The sequence below is a fragment of the Anser cygnoides genome, chromosome 3 (genome assembly GCF_040182565.1).
Source record: "Anser cygnoides isolate HZ-2024a breed goose chromosome 3, Taihu_goose_T2T_genome, whole genome shotgun sequence".
In the NCBI taxonomy this organism is placed as follows: Eukaryota; Metazoa; Chordata; class Aves; order Anseriformes; family Anatidae; genus Anser; species Anser cygnoides.
The window spans coordinates 37,914,459-37,931,691 of NC_089875.1; the positions used below are offsets into that span (position 1 = coordinate 37,914,459).

General features: G+C 40.5%; 1 protein-coding gene across 9 annotated transcripts in view; it reads left to right on the plus strand.

Moving 5' to 3' along the window:
- The window catches only part of SMYD3 (SET and MYND domain containing 3), a 391,015-nt gene that overhangs the window by 133,133 nt on the left and 240,649 nt on the right, over positions 1-17,233 (plus strand). Inside the window, exon 1 of one of the 9 annotated variants that reach the window (XM_066995534.1) lies at positions 9,085-9,220. The exons of the other annotated variants lie outside the window; for them this stretch is intronic. The gene's annotated coding sequence lies outside the window, so the exon portion shown is untranslated. Of the gene's footprint in view, positions 1-9,084; positions 9,221-17,233 lie in introns of those variants that run through there. 9 annotated transcript variants of the gene reach the window in all.

Sequence of the window (17,233 nt, forward strand, 5' to 3'; positions counted from 1 at the left end):
TACTTTGTGCATGTGATATAGTCTCACATATAACTTGCATCCAAGGAGAGCATATGTTCACAAACAGCCAAAGAAAAAGGAGTTACTTGCCAGGTCAGCGTCTGATCTTCAGATTACAAATCTGTATATATTTGGTCTCCTCTTGTGCTTTGATTTAATTGTCGAGTATATTTAGCTCTCTGAAGGTGTGTGTGTCTATGTATGTATGTAAATACACATATATTTCTGTGTGTGTGTGCATGCATATAGGTGTGTGTATAGGCATATAAATATATTTATGTACATATATATACATACACACTGGTTCTAGTAGGCAGCCTTTATGGACCGAACTACTGCTACTGGTAAAATCTCCTATCTAGGACACATGAAGTGCATTTTTATATGTGTGGGAATAAAAAAATCCCAAAGAACTTCATTCAGTTATTAACTGAAAGTAACTTTATCTGTTTACTGGTTAGTAAATTTACCAATTTTTACTAAACATCAGATTTCTGAATCTCAAACAACTTTACCCATTGTTTAATTTATTTATTCATTAGACTTTTTTTGAAGGTTAACCTGTTGCATGAAGTAATCAAAATGAAATGTCAGAAAGAGTAAACGATGGAGAAGTGAATGAAGAGTTGTTACAGATGAGTCACTGGAGCTCTGATAAGACAGTAAGAAAGAGAAAACAGCCATCATTGCATTCCAGATGCTTTGATCACTGTGTCAATTCCAACAACAGCTTAAACAGCTCGACTGCATGCAGGATTTTGCAAGAAGAGCACATAGTGAATAGGTATATAGTCTATTAATTTAAACATTGCTACATTATTTTCTCATTTCCTTGTCCAGGAAGATAAGTTGTGGACAATAGAGATTACAGTGGAGCAGTAATTACTGTCATTTTTGTTAAGATTGTAGATTCTTGAAAAGTTGTTTGAAAAATAATGTGCATAGGTGATTTTTTTGTTCATTTTTCACAGTCTACTGAATCCATGGGACTAGAGAGGACAACACAGCTGTGTTATTTTTGGTAGTTTTTCCTGATACTTTTTCTTTATTCCCTAGTATGTAGTGTATACTAAACCATCTGAAGGACTGCACAAATTTGACATTAAAAGCCAAGCAAACTTTAAGTAGTTCATAAACTAACTGATAATGATGTTTGATTTAACAACCTAGATGATTCCCTCGGTGGTTAGAAGCAGTAGGCATCCTCACAGTGATTACAACCTCAAGAGAAGCTTAGTATGATATCAAATTTGCTTGCCTTCACCTAGCAGAATTATTATGAGTATATGACCATATTCCCTTCAAGCTTCATGCCTCTCAGAAATTGTGGTTCTCTAAGCTATCTTCATTTCACCCATGCACATTACAAAAATGAGTTGCCTTTCAATGATTTTAGATGTCTACAGTAGCAATGGTGTCACTGCAATGCTATAACAGCTGTGTTATGTGCTAGCTGTATCAGCTGTTACTTGAGATACCTCATAGGAATGTGCACAGTGAACCATGCCGTTTTTAAACTTCTTGAATGTGCAAAGAGTATCAGGTTTTAATGAACAAGCCACATTCCACTTTTCCAGGCGATGATGACCTAATTAGAGCTGTAACATCCTCTGCTGGAGACTACCCACAAGCTGCCTTCCACTTGCACAAACAAAATCAATAAATCAGAGAGAAGCTTTCATTTTCAAACAAAAGGAGGATATAATATAAATCCTCAGATGCTGGATTGTATAATACCATTGACAAGCTCTAAAGCTACATAATGCCCTCTGCTAATGTTGCATTGTGCTCTGAGCAGCGTAACCCGATAATTTAGTTTTCTCTGGTATTTTTAACGTGAGTCCATATACAGCAAGGAAACAAATGTTCTGTTTTATCTCTGAAAAAGTATCCATCAGCACATTCCCTCAGCCTTAGAAGCTTCAGACGGAGACTTCTGTGGGTGATCCCTCTGACAAATTTCTAAGACAGGTTAATGGAGTGCCCTCTCCTATTTCTCAAATCTAGTTGGATGCCGGGTTTCTTGTGTGATTGGAGGTAGATCCTGAACCAGCTCCAACCTGTTGCTCCAGAAACATCGTGGTATCGCTGCAAGCCTCGTGCTCAGGCACGTGCAGTTGGGCATTAGGGCGCTGCCCTGGCATGACCGTGTGCCCAGCCCAGAGCTCAGGAAGGAGGTGACCTTCCTCCTAAGGTGCTGAGAAGGGGGGGCACCTCAGCTTCCAGCCATTTCTGCTAGTCTGCATCCCTGGGTGGTGGTCTCGGGGGCCACCAGTGACAAGCTTCTTCCATACCCTGGTTCATGCCAACTTCGCACAGGTCAGTGTGGTGCTGCGATCCTAAAACCTGCTGCCCTTCTAGGCTTTGTGCGGCTCTCCTGCAGGGGAGGTGTTGTGTTTCCTTCACAGCTGGTATATTTATACACGTTGAATAGCCTGAGATCTAATTTCTGCTAATAGATTAAATCTTGGATCACCCAGGTGTCCACGTAAAAACTTTTTTTTACTTTTAATTACCCTTCAGAAAGGGCCATGGGAAAACATGCCAGGTCACAGTTTGGTTCTTAAAGATATCAGGTATAGAGAAAATGAACTGTGTGAAAATTACTGGATAAGGAGAAAAAAAAAAAAAGGAAAAAGAAAAAAAGAAACCACATATAAATAGCTTAATAGCTATATTATAATGAAGCAATAAAAGATACCAATCCCATAGAAGTAGCTCAATAGAATTTTTTCTAGATATAATTATTCCCTGATAGCAAAATAAAATAATGCCATATAGAAAAGATATAGGAGACACCACAGGGAGCAGGAACAGAGACTATGGAAGTATTTAGATGACTTTTCAGAGGAAATTACAAGAGAAACTGTTGTGAGAGTAAACTCGTTTTGTGAAATTATAATCCAATACACCATCTGGGAATGTGCATGGTTCCAGCTGAGCAAGAAGTCTGAGTGGTTTAGTGTGATAAATACCAACTCATTGTAAAATCCCATTTTCCTGATGCTGTTAATTTATTTCTTCTGTTGAGGGGGAAAAACAGACATATATGTACATAGCTTTATTTCCCTGTAGTGCAACAGGTCCTAGTTACTCATCAAGTTGCTTTGGTGGAAAACTGTGATTTATTTGAAATTCTATTTTTTTTTTGAGAAAAATTGAAATTGTAAAATGACTAAATTAATTCTATTCACCTCTTTTTAATAATTTTGCTTTACTCTTCGGTATCCTTATGATAGTCAGAACTAGATTAGTGATAAATCTAGCTCATCATTGATTATTATTGTTGTTTATTTCTTCCTGGAGTCATTAAGAGCCTTGATTATGGACAAAGAATGCAAGGTGCTAGATAATGGGAAAAATAATTACATAAAAAAATTAATCTTTGCACTCAAGCAGTTCGCTGCTGTGTCTTTCTTGTATCAAACAAGCTCTTAGGATATTAATGTTGTTAATAACAGATTTTTAATTGCCTGCTAATATTTGGAGATGTATAAATGCCAGGAGAGCTGTAGGTGAGGCAGAATAAATAATATGCTATCTGAAATTATTTAATTACAGTACAAAATTGATATAGCAAGTCTCTTTTTCTGTGTACAGGGAGGACTGGAAGTGGTAGCAGCAGCTATAATCCGTGATAGGTCAAGTCATATATGAAGAAAAAGCTTTCATTTGTAAACTTTGGCAAACCCAGGGGGAAGCAATTACTGATGAGAAACAACTTTCTTCCATGTCAACCTCATCATTAATTGTTTTTTGTTTTTCAATAAGGGTTGCTCTTTTTTGCTGTTGTCCCCAGAAACTAACATAAGTGACACGCAATATAATGTAGATTGAAGAGGAAATTCAGCTGTCAGCTTTGTGAACAGATTAATACTCATTAAATGAATGCAGGTCTCTGAACATAGGTTTATTGCAAAACGAAGGGCTATGTTTTGTTTGTGAGCAGAGCTGGAAGTCACTATAGCTCCTAAATGTCACTAGAGCTTGCAAAAGCCTGCAGGAGCAGCGTTGCCACGGAGGCACCCCCTGAGGTATGACCTTGTCCCATTTTCTCTTGCTGTCCACTTGTGTAGTAGTTTGCTCTTGGCCTACAGCAGCCTCACATTACAACCCCTCCCCAGCCATCCTAGCCATGATGGCTGACTAGTTCGGAGGGGTAAAATCCAACATCTGTCTGACCTTCCCCATCTGTTCCTATCTGTCTATCTGTCCTTCCCCCGTCTGAGAGTGAAGCCTTAGCACCCCTGGGGGACTTACTCCAAGTCTCAGTCCTGCCTCAAGTGAGGAGACAAGAACATGGTGGGGCTGCCTACAGAGACAAGTAGATATTTGCTAAGCATTTGTTCAGGAGGAATAACTTTGAGATTTCTGTTTCAACCACTTCATGTGCTGCCGAAGTGTTTCTGCTATTCTCTCTGTAAGTCTCTTTTCTTGATCAAAGAAAAAAGTGTCTTTGAGGTATTAGTGCTACCCTGTGTCTTTGCCAAAATTGATTTGTTATTAGTTTTGTCTCAGTATAGGACTCTCCATCAGTTCTGAGCGTTTTTGACTCTCGTATATGTTTATGTATGTGTCTTTGCATGGGCAGCACATATATATATAATGTACTTTTAGATGCTGCGTGGCTGTTCTATGCAAAATTTTCCTTAGCATTTTGAAAAACATGCTAGAAAGCATTAGGTGCAGGGCATTCTGAAAGATCTTCTTCCGTTTGAAGAGCTGGTAGAAGAAGTTGTAGATCAGATAAGCAAAATTAACAGGACCTCATCACTAGGAACATGAAGTAATAGCTGAATCACTTATTCTGCAACTTGTGTAAAGCTACTTTGATCCCTGGCAACTTCAAGAGTCTAATGCCATGCTAGTTAAAAATGGAGAAAAAAAAAAAAAAGGTAAATCACAGATGAGAATTTTGGAGAAAGTAGATAGGAACTTTAGTAGAGAATGGAATTCTTTATGGACATGTGGCCCATAATATATAGGACTTTATAGGCCATATGGAAGAAGAGCCAACACAACGTTTGTAAAGAGAAGCGGTGCTTCAGCAGGTGGTGGAATTCCCAAATGGTCTCTGCAAGTGTGTGTACAGGGGAAGTTTCTCATTTAAGGCTCTCAAAGAAATTAGAAGCAAGAGAATGATCCATTGGCTGAAAGATAACCAAAAGGTGAAGCAGCCAGCTCTGTCCAATAATTTAGACATGACTCCAAAGTACGTTTTAAAAAGAGCTGTGTATTTACTAATCAATCTCATCTTAGACTTCCACATACTGTAGTTTTTAATTATAGCCATGTCTATTCACTATTATTTTCATAGTATGTGCCCCAGTACTTCTGCCATGGGAACTGCACAAGTAGTGTATGTCTTAAGAGGATGGAAACTAGTATAAACACAGACCGTACTAAACTGAAGTCAAGTCTCCAGTAGCTTCTGGAGGGATCAAAAGTCCATCTCCCATCCTACTGTATTGCTGGTTTGGTGCAAATTTCTGACCTGGGATAAAATGCTGTATTACTTTTGTTCACCCCTTAAGCAGACAGCCACAGCAGAAAAAATCCAGGGTTTGCTCTTGTTGGAACTACATTTGATCTTGGAGCTCACAGAGCACAGGTCACTAACGTGCAGAGGGCTCTGCAGAGCAAAGCCCCGCAGAGCAAAGCCCCGCTGCTTCTCGCCTTTGTGCCATTAGGGTCAACACGAGGCATAATGGTCCAGGCAGTGGCAGGAAATAACAGATGTGTGTGCTTTTGTGTAAGGACAGGTACATCCTTCTATCTGGTGCTTCCCTGTGCTTGGTTTTGCTCTGTCACCATTTGTTTAACCACTTTCTCCACTCGCTGGTGTCAGGTGAAACGTCTGGGTCTGGCAGATAACAAAATCATTTTTCCCTTTAAGAATTGATATAGGGGAGGGCGAGGATGGATGCAGGAGCTTAAGAAATTGCTTACAGTCTGAATACACAGGAGAAATGTGTGTGACATGGAAGATGGAGAGGTGAGTGCAGCTGCAGCAGGTGGAGAAAATGCTGTTTTGGGGGGCTGGCAGTGGGACAGGAGGTTTTCAGGTGGAGATGCAGACCTGGTAAAAGTGTGTCAGGACATGGGGGAAGAAGGGAAGCATATAGGGGCACCAGGGTTTTATCAACCCATTTGATTTTTTGTTGTTGTTGTTGGCAAAGACAGTTGGTTTTGCAATGAGGGCGGAAGCCTGCTTTAATATTCCCTATTAGTCACCAGCAAGTTCTTGACTTTTTGGCTCAGCATCTTCAGTAAAAGCCTTTAAAATCAAAACTCTGCTCTCATTTCAGTGTGGTTTGCAGTGGAATTTGCTAAAACCTAGGGAAAAAAAAAAGGCCCTGCCAGCTTTCTTTGCTCCACATTTGATTGATTTGTTCCCTCATTTGCATAGCCTGTTTAATATCTCAGATACTCATTTTTTTTCTGTGTGTTGACACACGCTCTACGGTACGTATTCTGGTACTCAGCTATTACACACATGATAAATGAACACCGTAATGTTAGGCATAGTGAAAATCATTGCTGTGAATATACAAAGGAGTAACAGACCTGTAACCTCTCTAGAGGAGAAGCACCACAATAACGACAGGAATCAAAACCTTCACAATTTGGTGTTACCTTGTGCAGTTTGCATTCAGAATGATAATTCAGGCTAATGGCTTCAGGCTCCCATGGGGCAGCTAAAATAGATTCTGAAAAGGCAGAAGAAAAGGGTGTAGTAAATAAACTCAACGAGCTGTCAAAGAATATTTCTACATCAAACAAGTCTCTGAACCTTTTTGTGCTTCGTAATCTGACCTTTCCTGGCTGCTCGTTTTTTTTTTCCTGACTGAAGCAGATCACGAAACATGACACGGTAGGTACAAAGTCAGTAAGTAAATAAAAACATTTATAGAGCCATTAAAGCAGAAGATGTTAGAAGATCGTGGGGAGGTTTCTATGAATTTATAGTCGAATGGAAACCCCCTCCTTGCTCCCAGTTGCCAAGCAACACATCTTGGGATGTGCACTTGCTGAGCAACGTGGATGTTTGAAGCAATTTGGGTCTCGCATCCTCCAGGAACGAGTAGTATAAATTAGGTTCCGCAAAGTATGGCACCTCGGAGAAAATGTCGGCTACGTGTATGTTTCCACTTGTTGGTCACAAAGTCACTTGTATACAGAAATGATGTTTTTTCCATTCTGCAGGTGTGGAAACTTCTTTGTGAAAAGCTACATGGTTGAAAGCAGAGCCCAGGTCTTCCTGGTCCCATGCTCTGGGGGCTGGTAGCGTCTGCAAGGCCTCAGTCCTCAGAGTACTTCAGCCCAAGCAGCTAGTTAGGATCATTGTGTGGCTTTGGTCTTACAGGGGACATCGTTGTTGTTCAGAGGACTGTATTAGTGCTTAGAAAGAAAATAACCAGAGTGCATAGAGAAATATGACTTATGCTTGTGTAACATATGTTTTTGTCATTTATACTGAGCTCCCAGATTGTGCATGCTTAAGTTGTTTACTTTTACAGTTAAAATTTAAATACATTTCATTCCCAAGAAAGACCAAGAGAGCAGTCTGTCTGGGTTAGTCACTTGAAGATTCATGTTCAGTGTGTTAAAATGAGGTGGTTCCTTCCAGGAGACCTCAGCTGCAGAAGGCCAAATGCATGCAAAAGCACTTGTTTCAGAAGGTCACTGTCACTGGGGGTGGTGAAAAGAGCACCACATTTTTGCTCATTCGTAGGTTTTTGAAAAGTTAGCGGTAATAATGCAAGCTGTAAACACAAAATGGCTTTGCCTGCGAATTCAAGTGTTTCAAAGTGGAAATTTTCTCTGGTGATGGGTATTTTTAAAGCTTATGCAGCTCAAGAGGAATGGGTTTGACCTCTTAAATAAGTTTACGCAATAATACCATCTGTATACTGTGAAGAAAAGTGTGTGTTCTATGAAGAAATGAGTTTACAGTATAGCTGCAGTTTTCCAAACAAAAAACGTAGTTTTCTAAGGAGCCATATAAGGGCCAATGCTCTCTGATTATTAACTTGTCCATCAAGTCACAATTATACACTCATAAAAACTAACTGTGCAGATGTTTTTATAAACATCAAATATGGAAAAAAATACTTATTAAGTGGGCATTGAATTTGATTTCTTCTAATAGTAATCCTGACCTTGTTTTTTTGTCCTGTAGAATAGTTCTTCTAGTTTCCCTTGTGTTGCATAACATCTATCTTTTCTTTGTTCTCAGTTAAGCAGTTTGGCAGGTGTGGTTTTAAGTGTTGTACTAATCAGGAATGAGAATTAGGTAATGTTCTCTGTAATGAAAATTAAAAACAAACAAACAAAAAAAAACCACATTTATGAACTATCATTTCTTCAAATTGGAATTGAATATATTTCAATTATAAAGCTGAAGGGAATAACTGCATTATGTCTGTGAGGAGCTTTCAGAACTCATTGTCTGTCATCCCAACTATTAAAACCCTGTGAAAAGAACAGGCCCTCATGGTGGCCTCATGAAAACTAGCAGCTCTGAAGCATGCTTTAATGTTATGTTGGTGTGATATAAAAGAAATACTTGTACTTCAGTTGCATGGTAAGGATGACAATACCTTTCTTTTCAGTTTAACGGAGCAGTGCAATACTTAGTCTCCAGGTCTATAGTCTTCCTTCCTTTGTACATGTACTTTACATTAACAGGTGTTACATGTGTAGATTATGGTCAGGATATGCTGGAAAGACATTCAATGATTTGTAAGGTGAATTCCTTCTTAGTGTTTCGAGTATGTTGAACAGTACAGATGACTTCAACCATCAGTCATGAATATAATGTGCACAGTTGGTGTGGTTGACACCATTTAAAAGATAGAAGGGAAACACAGTTTGAAGCGAAACCATTTTAATTTTTCTGAGGGGAAAAAATATCCCTTCATCCAGCCTATAGTTTGGTCAGATTGGCTTTCTCACAGAAACATCTGTGTGAGAGGCTGCCGTTCCCCCACTAAGCCAGGTGCTTGTTAGCAGGGCAGAAAAGTGAAAACTGTAGGAACAAGTAATTAGAAACAGTTGTATCCTGACTTGGATCACCTGCCAGGTGGGTATTTGCTGGCCACAGCCGGAGGGGGAGAGCTGAACACTTCGCACCTCAGCTTGCTGTTTTTTTGTTGTTCCAGCAGGCTGCTGTGCCCAGGCATCCCCTTGACTTCTTCCAGACTCCACACAGAAACGTGTAAGTCTGGAGAGCTGGAAACTAAGGCTGCCTTTGTGATTTTGGAAGCTACAACGTGTCATGTTGTGGATTAGTTTCTGCATGTAACTAGTAATAAGGGTGAATTGACATAGGAGATGTAGATAGCCTCAGTGCTTGTGCTGTAAGTTTGTGTGTTAGCTCTCAGAAGTCCATTTTGAATATATATATATATATTTTTTGAATCAACCATAGCCAGATTTCATCACCCAAACTGTCTTGCTCTGTGAGACGACCAGAATCTTTTCATGAACTTTGTGGCTAGAATTCATTTTAATTTCTCTTCTGTAGACTAACGTAAAATTTAGCATCTTTCTTGTTTCTATTGCTTTAGCCTATGAACTAGGCAATATCGCCGGCAGAGAAGCAATGATGCCCTTCATGCAGAGAGACCTGCAATGTGCAGTGGTTATTCAAAGTAGTGGGTAGAGATAGCTAGTTGTGTTGCTCTCTTTTCTTCCTAATTTTTGTGCTACAATTTTTAGAAAGCTGGGTGGACTCCTGAAATGGGGGTGGTTTTGGTAATGGGTCATAATGGCTGATTCTGTTCCCGATACTTTCTCCTTTTAGCGTTAGAGACAAAAACATTTTTTTCAAGAAATTTTAACTTTATGTTTTGCTTACGTTTTGAAGATGTACTAAATATAAAACGTTCTTGATTTGCCACCTGTTATCTATTGTTTGTCAGAGGCAATGACGAATATACTTGTCTGAGAAATGCTGAAGTAAGGATTCACTGCATCCAGTACCTAAATTGCTTTTGTGTACTACAGTGGATAAAAATCTAGAAAAAGAATTGAGTATTGATTTTCCTAATCTTTTTTTGCATGCGTTTCTACAAACAATGCATATACATGTAATACCCATACCAAAAAAGCTTCTTTACCGTATAAACTTTCTTACATATTTGAATTCATATATGCACAAAATATATGATCTCCCTTTTCTCATTTTCAAATATTTAGCATTAAATCCTCATTTAATTTGATATAGAAAACTATATAGCATTCCTTTGTAGTTATTAGAATTTTTGTTACCATCACTAGACTCTAAAATTGCATCCTAGGTTTGCAGAGCCTGTTACTTAAGTAATATTCCTATGGCTTAAGGACTGAATCTCAGCTTCTGCTTTCATTTATATTTGATTTGTTTTCTTCATGCTGAGTCTGGAGTGGTATATGCTTCTGTAAATGATCTGGTTTTGCTAATGCAGAGATTTATGGATAACTTATTTACCCTCAGTAAAACACCAGAAATTAATACGAAATGGCTGTTTTACCTGTTCTTAAAATAACTATTTTCTAAATATGTGGGAAGTAACTAAACAAAAAGCATCTGTTTTGGTCAACAGCTAATGTATTTCTTTGTTCCCATAATATAGACTTACTATAACCTGAATTGTGGTTATTCATAATCCTGCCTTTTGGGGAAATTCATTTAAAAAACTTTTCTTTTCTTTCTTTTATTATTATTACGGTAAGATCTAACAGTTGCAGTCAGGCTAGGCGCTCTGCTGTGCTTAACTGCATGGAGGCTGATGAGGGCAATTTAGGCTTTAAAACAATTTTCAAGAGTACTGCTAGGGCTGCTTGTGTTTGATCTGGAGCTTGACAAAAGCTGGTGGCAGGGCTGCCAGATGAAGCCACTGTGCTGGGAACAGTAAGCCAGCAGGTCTTTACAGAGGTAAGCTGGAGTGGGTTAGTGTGGGGAAAGCTGGGAAGAAAAGGGCTGCAAAGGGTTTTGCTCTGTCTGAAAATCCCCTAATGAAGGTCTGAAGCTAAGAACAAGTGTCAGGAACAAGAGTTCCTCAAGTGACTTCGAGGAAGTTTGGATTTGCCTTTAAATTGTACAGCTGAAGTTTATCTATGATACTTTAAAACAACTTCTCATTGTACTAAACATGAGAAAAAGCAAGATACCAGCAGCTGGGTACGATTAACATACATTTACACCACTAATTTAGCACTATGTAAATCGTATTCCTTGCCAGCAAGCTCATTGAGCAGCAAATGCTAGGCGTCTCTCGGCAGAGCACAAGTCCTCTTTCTGTAATTGTTTCATGCTCTTCACATGCCGAAATTTAATTTGCTGTGTCTCGTCACACTTTTTGCCATGCTTCTTTTAATCTCATAGTTGCTTGGAAGGAAGGCTTCTAAATGAGAAATGCAAAACCAACTGGTGATTATTTGAAGAAAAAGACTGTGAAGGGTCTGGATTTATTGCCTCTCCCCGAAGGCTCGCGGACTTTGATTTTGGGCCAGGCTTTAAAGAGATGTTTGTGTACAGTGAGCAGGGGTTATTTTGATCTCGTACGGGTGTACATCAAGCACATCTTTGAAGTCTGTCGAGGGTGCAAACCTGCGCAGCTCGGATGAGGCTCCTGCAAGCATCGGACAAGGAGCCGCTGCTCGTGCTGGGGAGCCTGGGGCTGCCACCACATCCCGCATGCTGAGGCTGGACATGCTTCCGTGCTCCTCTGGTGCCTTTCCCATTGTGGCCTGTGTTTATGGACACCTGTGCTTGCCGAGCCGCTGGAAGGAGCTGTGGCAGAAGCACTGCAGACATTTTTCCTTCCCTTCCATTTGAAATGGACAAAAAACACCATAATGGCCTTAGTGGAGTGGCCAGGTGCAGATTGTTGCCATCAGGGCTCCCGTCACAGCCATGGTGAAATGAAATAACAATCCCTTCTGTTTAACAGCAAAAAGCTGGAGGGCAAACAGCCCCTTGCTGGTCTCAGCTGTGATCTGTGTGCCCTCTGGGATGCAGGGGGCAGGAGGCAGTGTTTTTCTGCCAAGACCCAGTCTGTGGCCATCTCTCTCTCCTCCCTGCTTTTCTCGGTCAGAAATGAAGACCCCTGGTGGTCGCAGGAGCATGGTGTGGTGATGCAGCTGGGTTTCCTCAGCGGAGTGCTGTGTGACGGCCAGGAGAACTGGCTTTGGTTTGGAGTAACATCTTTATAGTTGAATGTAGCCTTCATAAGCTGTGCGATGTTACCTTCAGCTGTGGCAGGACTTCTGGTTCTGTAATGGGAAATGTGTTGTAATGGGGAAAAAAACACTGCGAAAAAACACTTTTGATTTTTAAACGTTTTTAGTTATACACCAGTGTGAGTAACTTTTGGACACTTTTGAAAATGCTATATAGGAACTGCCCCTGCAGTGCATACATGAGCGTGGCACTGTGTTTGTTCTCACCCTTTCCTGCTTTCAAAGGGTTTTTGGGAGGCACGCGTCAGCCCGTGGTATTGTGCTTAAGGATCTGCATGTTTGCCCAGTGGAAACAATTTCCTCTCTTCAACCAGGTTTCATGTGGTTAGGTCAGATTCATTGGCCTGAATTTCTTACCCTTGTGCTTTCTGTGTTAATGACGTTAATCCCCTCTACTGTCAGTGGTGGTATTTCTGCTCATGTGTGAGGCAAATACCTGCAAAGTCAGTGGGACCTAGCATGTCCCGTGAGCTGGGCATCGTGGCGGGTGTGCAGGCAGCACCAGGTTCAGTTAAGCACTCTGGCACCCAGTGAGACGACAGGCGGTGTAAAAATGCAAAATATTGTAATTACTTGAGCAGGATCATTGCCAAAAGCCTCTCATTGTTCTAGTATGCAGGAACACGTGCTGGTCTCTTAATTTAAAAAGTAATTCAGATAGCTTAATGAAGGCTTATTGGCTCAGGGAGTGCTTTAGCTAAGAGGGATGTCAGAAGCACCTTTTGCGGGCACTTTTTTTTTTTAAACAGGAATCTGAGATTTCTTGAAGTCTGGGGAAGCATCATCCAGCAATGGCTGTGTGATGTGGCCTTGCAAATATTTTTCTCCTCCATTTACTGAGAACACTTTGCTAAATCCAGCTTTGTGCTGCACTGTGTTCGTTACGAAGAAATCTGTCTTGAAACTCTTATATTTTTAGAGATTGTTGTTTTTGCCAGAGTTTACAAACCATAAACACATTAAAAAAGTGAAGCAATAGTGAGTTGTGCATCCTAAAGTCAACATGAAGTATGAAAAATCATGAGGCTAGATTAAGAAATAGACTGAACTGCTTTCCCCCCCAGATTTGGGTTAACAAAATTTTAGCTTTGGCTTGTTTTGTAATTTCATACTGTTCTCAGCTGTAAATGCTTACAATCTCTTTGTTGTTCTGACTTGATTTGTTTTACTTTCTAGGAGTTAAGGTTTTAGGAAAAATATCTGTCTTTGGGAAACTCTCAATAAAATTGAGTCTTAAATTGGTGTAGGAGGGGAGAATATCTGTAACACCCCCTTATTTCTATATCATGAACTGCTTTGTGCTTCTAGCTGGAAAACCTGGCCCAAGGGCTCCGCCTGCACCCAGCCCCTCCTCTGTGTCCAGGGAGGGATGCTCACTGGTGGCAAAGCAGGATCCTGCAGTCCCTTGCTTTCAGGGGCTGCAGCTCTTTGCTTGACTTTGTGGGCAGCCCATAAGGCAGGTGAGGTGGGTATTCCTATTATCCTACCAGTCCATCAGTCATAGTTCAACTGAGGGTGATCACTTGTGGTAATTTATTGGTAGCTTCAGCTTATATAATAGTCCGTAGCCAAATTCTGGTCAGAATTGATGCACTATACAGAGATTTGGCCAAAGGCCTGGAAACAGCTGTGGAGGCAGCACCACCTTTAGGTGCCAAACTCATATGTGAGCAAGATAAAATTATGTGGGCAAGGTGATAGGTGTGGAATGCTTTTTTCATTTACAGCATATTATGCTCCTTTCCTAGTTTTAGCTTTTATTTGGCTGCAGTGAGACTAAAGGAGGACTCAGGATGGCAAAAAGAGGGTAAAATGACATGCATCTTTCTTCGATGTTACTTACACTCCACCAAGGTCAGTGTGCCAGAACAGCTGCTATCACTGTACCTTGCATGGTGTAGTTAAATATTTTGCACAGGGTTCTTGTAACATCTCTATACTTGTTGCATGTAGTGATAAAATAACTGAAATAAAAAACAAAGGCATTTGCACCAGCATTCGTTGTACAAAAATTCGTTGTTCAAAGAGCTGAGCATCAGTGAAAACTCACATTTTTAAAAAGCCTGACTACTCCGAATGAATTACCTTGCTGCCTAAAATGAAACAAAGCTCTAGAATTTGCTTCTTGACGGTGTCTGCAGAGCTTTGGGAAATTCTGGCAAGGGTGGGAGGAGGCAGGCAGCTGCTTGTCTCTTGGGTTGCTCATTTAAAGTGTGCGTACTCAGAGACAGCCTAAGGCTGTTCAGGAGAAATGACCTCCTAACGTACACTATTACACATAGAGTGAAGGGAAGCTGGTGTGTGTGGGGAAAAAAAGTGCAAATCCCATATTTTTAAGGCGGTGGCAGTTAGTACATATTCTTTGTATTGTTTAGACAAATGCGGAGATTGTCTTCCTAGAAGTATATTCAACAAAATCACTTTTCCTCTAAAACCAGGAGATGTTAGGCAAAATGCTATGTTTAAGAGAAAGCTGTCATTCAGATGTCCACTGAAGTGTCAGCAAATGCCGAAGTTCACACATTGGATCTTGGTTCTGCCCCCTTGAGCCATGTTTTTCAGAAGACCCGCACCCAGGAATGGAGGATTCAGCAGTCACAGCCGTGACATTACCTCAACTTTGAGTTGAGGCAGAGCCAATTGGCTTTTGAGACTGGATTATTTGCTCTACTTTCCCAATTCATACAAATGTAGCAGAGAAGCATCAGAGGTCACCAGCACTGTTGAAAGCATCCCTGATCTTTTCACAACCTTTCCCAAAAGCTTTCTGTATACATTGAGTGATGGGATGGCAACAGAGAATCCTGGGAGTAAGCATTTAGTAGGAGGAAGAACTAGGTTTTATCTCTGAACTTCCCACTGAGGAGAGAACATACAGTTTCTCAAGAGCTGTGTGTATTCCTCTGAAGTCTGGACATGAAAACATGATTACAGAAATGCAGAGGGCAGGGTGGGCAGTGTGAGTAGCAAACTAAGATCAATTGAATTTATATATATATTTATTTTTGTACCGCTTCTCCAGTTTATTAATACCAGTTTATTAAAAAAATGTAGTTGTTAAATGTGGTTCAATCAGTTGGAGTGTATATATGTATATATATATGTTTATATATTTAAAATACTTCTATTTGAATTGTATACAATTGCATTATGGGATTCTCATTCTTGGAAATATTTAAAACTTATATGAGTTTTAAAACTTTAAAACTTATGAGCCTGAGCAACATGTCTAACTTCTGAGTTGCATCCAGCTTTGTAGAGGGTCATGCTTTGAACAGGGGGTTTGACCAGTCAATCTGTATAGATCTCTTCCAACCTAAGCTATTTTACGATTCTGTATATGACCTGTGTATAGGTGTGAAATGTTAAGGTGATGGATTGCATATTCAGCAGAGTCCTTCAGCATGCCACAGTGTAATTAAACATTTGCTGGCACTGTCAGAGAAGAAATTTTAAATATCCAGTGTTTCCCTGAGGTAGCCATGGAGTTTTAAATCTTCAAATAAGAAAGTTAAGTCAAAGTAATAGGAGCCAGGCTGAACACAAATAAGAAGAGGTGGTTTTTCATGCAGCAAGGACGGGGACGGCTTCCTAAGGGACCCCACAGTGCTGTCAGCTTACGTGGGTTCATCAGGAATCTGAACAAGTGGAGTACCTGGAAGAAAAATCCATGGCTGCTTCTTACGCAAACAGATGGTATCCAGCCCAGAAAGTGCCTGGGCTGACATGAAGTTGGGAGAGCACTTGGAGGAAACACCCCCTGCAAGTGCAGGATCTTACCCTTGCCTCAGTGCAAGCCTAGGACTCCTGTTGGGGACTGGGTCTGTAGGTCTTCAGTTTGACCAGGATGGCCCTGTGCTTTTCAGCAGGACTGGGCTAACAAAGTGCAGTTGTGAGAGGAAGGGTCTGGGCAGTGGTGGACGCTCCACTGTTGTTTGTGCTACTTCCATCCTCCCCACCACCTATGGGCACTGGAGCTGGGCAGGCACAATGCCATCCCTCCCTCTGTGTCACCCTCCTCCCAGTGCCCTTCTTGGATGCCCCAGCACTCCAAAAGCAGTGGGTGTGGAGTGGCAGCAGCTTTTCAGCCAGCATTGAGGCCCACGCGATGTTAAGACACTATCCTGCATGCTGATCGTGGAAGGACTCGTCATCGGGGACCACTCTGGATCAAGAGACCTTTAGTTAGGCATTGATTTTTACTTTTCCCACAGAAACTGGTATTTACTCAGCCTTTCTGCTGCAGGATTTCTGTGGAAGAGAAAACAACTGAGCCTTTATTTCATTTCTGCAGATTCTCACCTGATTTAATATGATAAATGTTAATATTACTGGAATATCTGCTTGCTGACAATAGCAATGTCATGAAATCTAGCAACAGAACTGATTATGTTTCAAAGGGGGGTTCTGTTTGTTTGGTGTGGTCAAGAATAACTTATTAGTGACTTCTAATAAAAGTGTGTGCTGGAGGTACTATGGAAATCCCAATTTACTCATAAAAATTCTAACCTTTGATAATTGATGCCAGTAATTTATATTTCTATTTTGCACTGAGATTAGCACTTGCAGACGGAGAGTTAAAGTTCATAATTTACACGTGCCAGAGGCACTGGTGGGTTATGATGACAAGCCTTTTAATGACTCTGCTAGATGTGATATTAAGCAAAGCCACTGGAAGTGCCACATGAATATTCATTTTAAAGACATATATTGGTAGGCAAAGTATTACAACTTGCGTGATATAGCTGTGGCTCTTAAAATTAAATGAACATATGGTAAACCATAGGCATTTTAAAGAAGCTCCAGATAGTTCCATTACATTTGGCAGTGATGGAATTAAATAATAATAAGGAAAAAAAAAAGAAAAGCTTTCCTCTGTGTGCAGACCGAAACCATGATTGCATTGGTATCACGTGTATATGGTAAGTGGGAAGGGACTGCCCATACCATCTGAAATTGCTGACAGCTGTTAAAATCAGTCTTGTACCATGTGCAAAGGCATTAA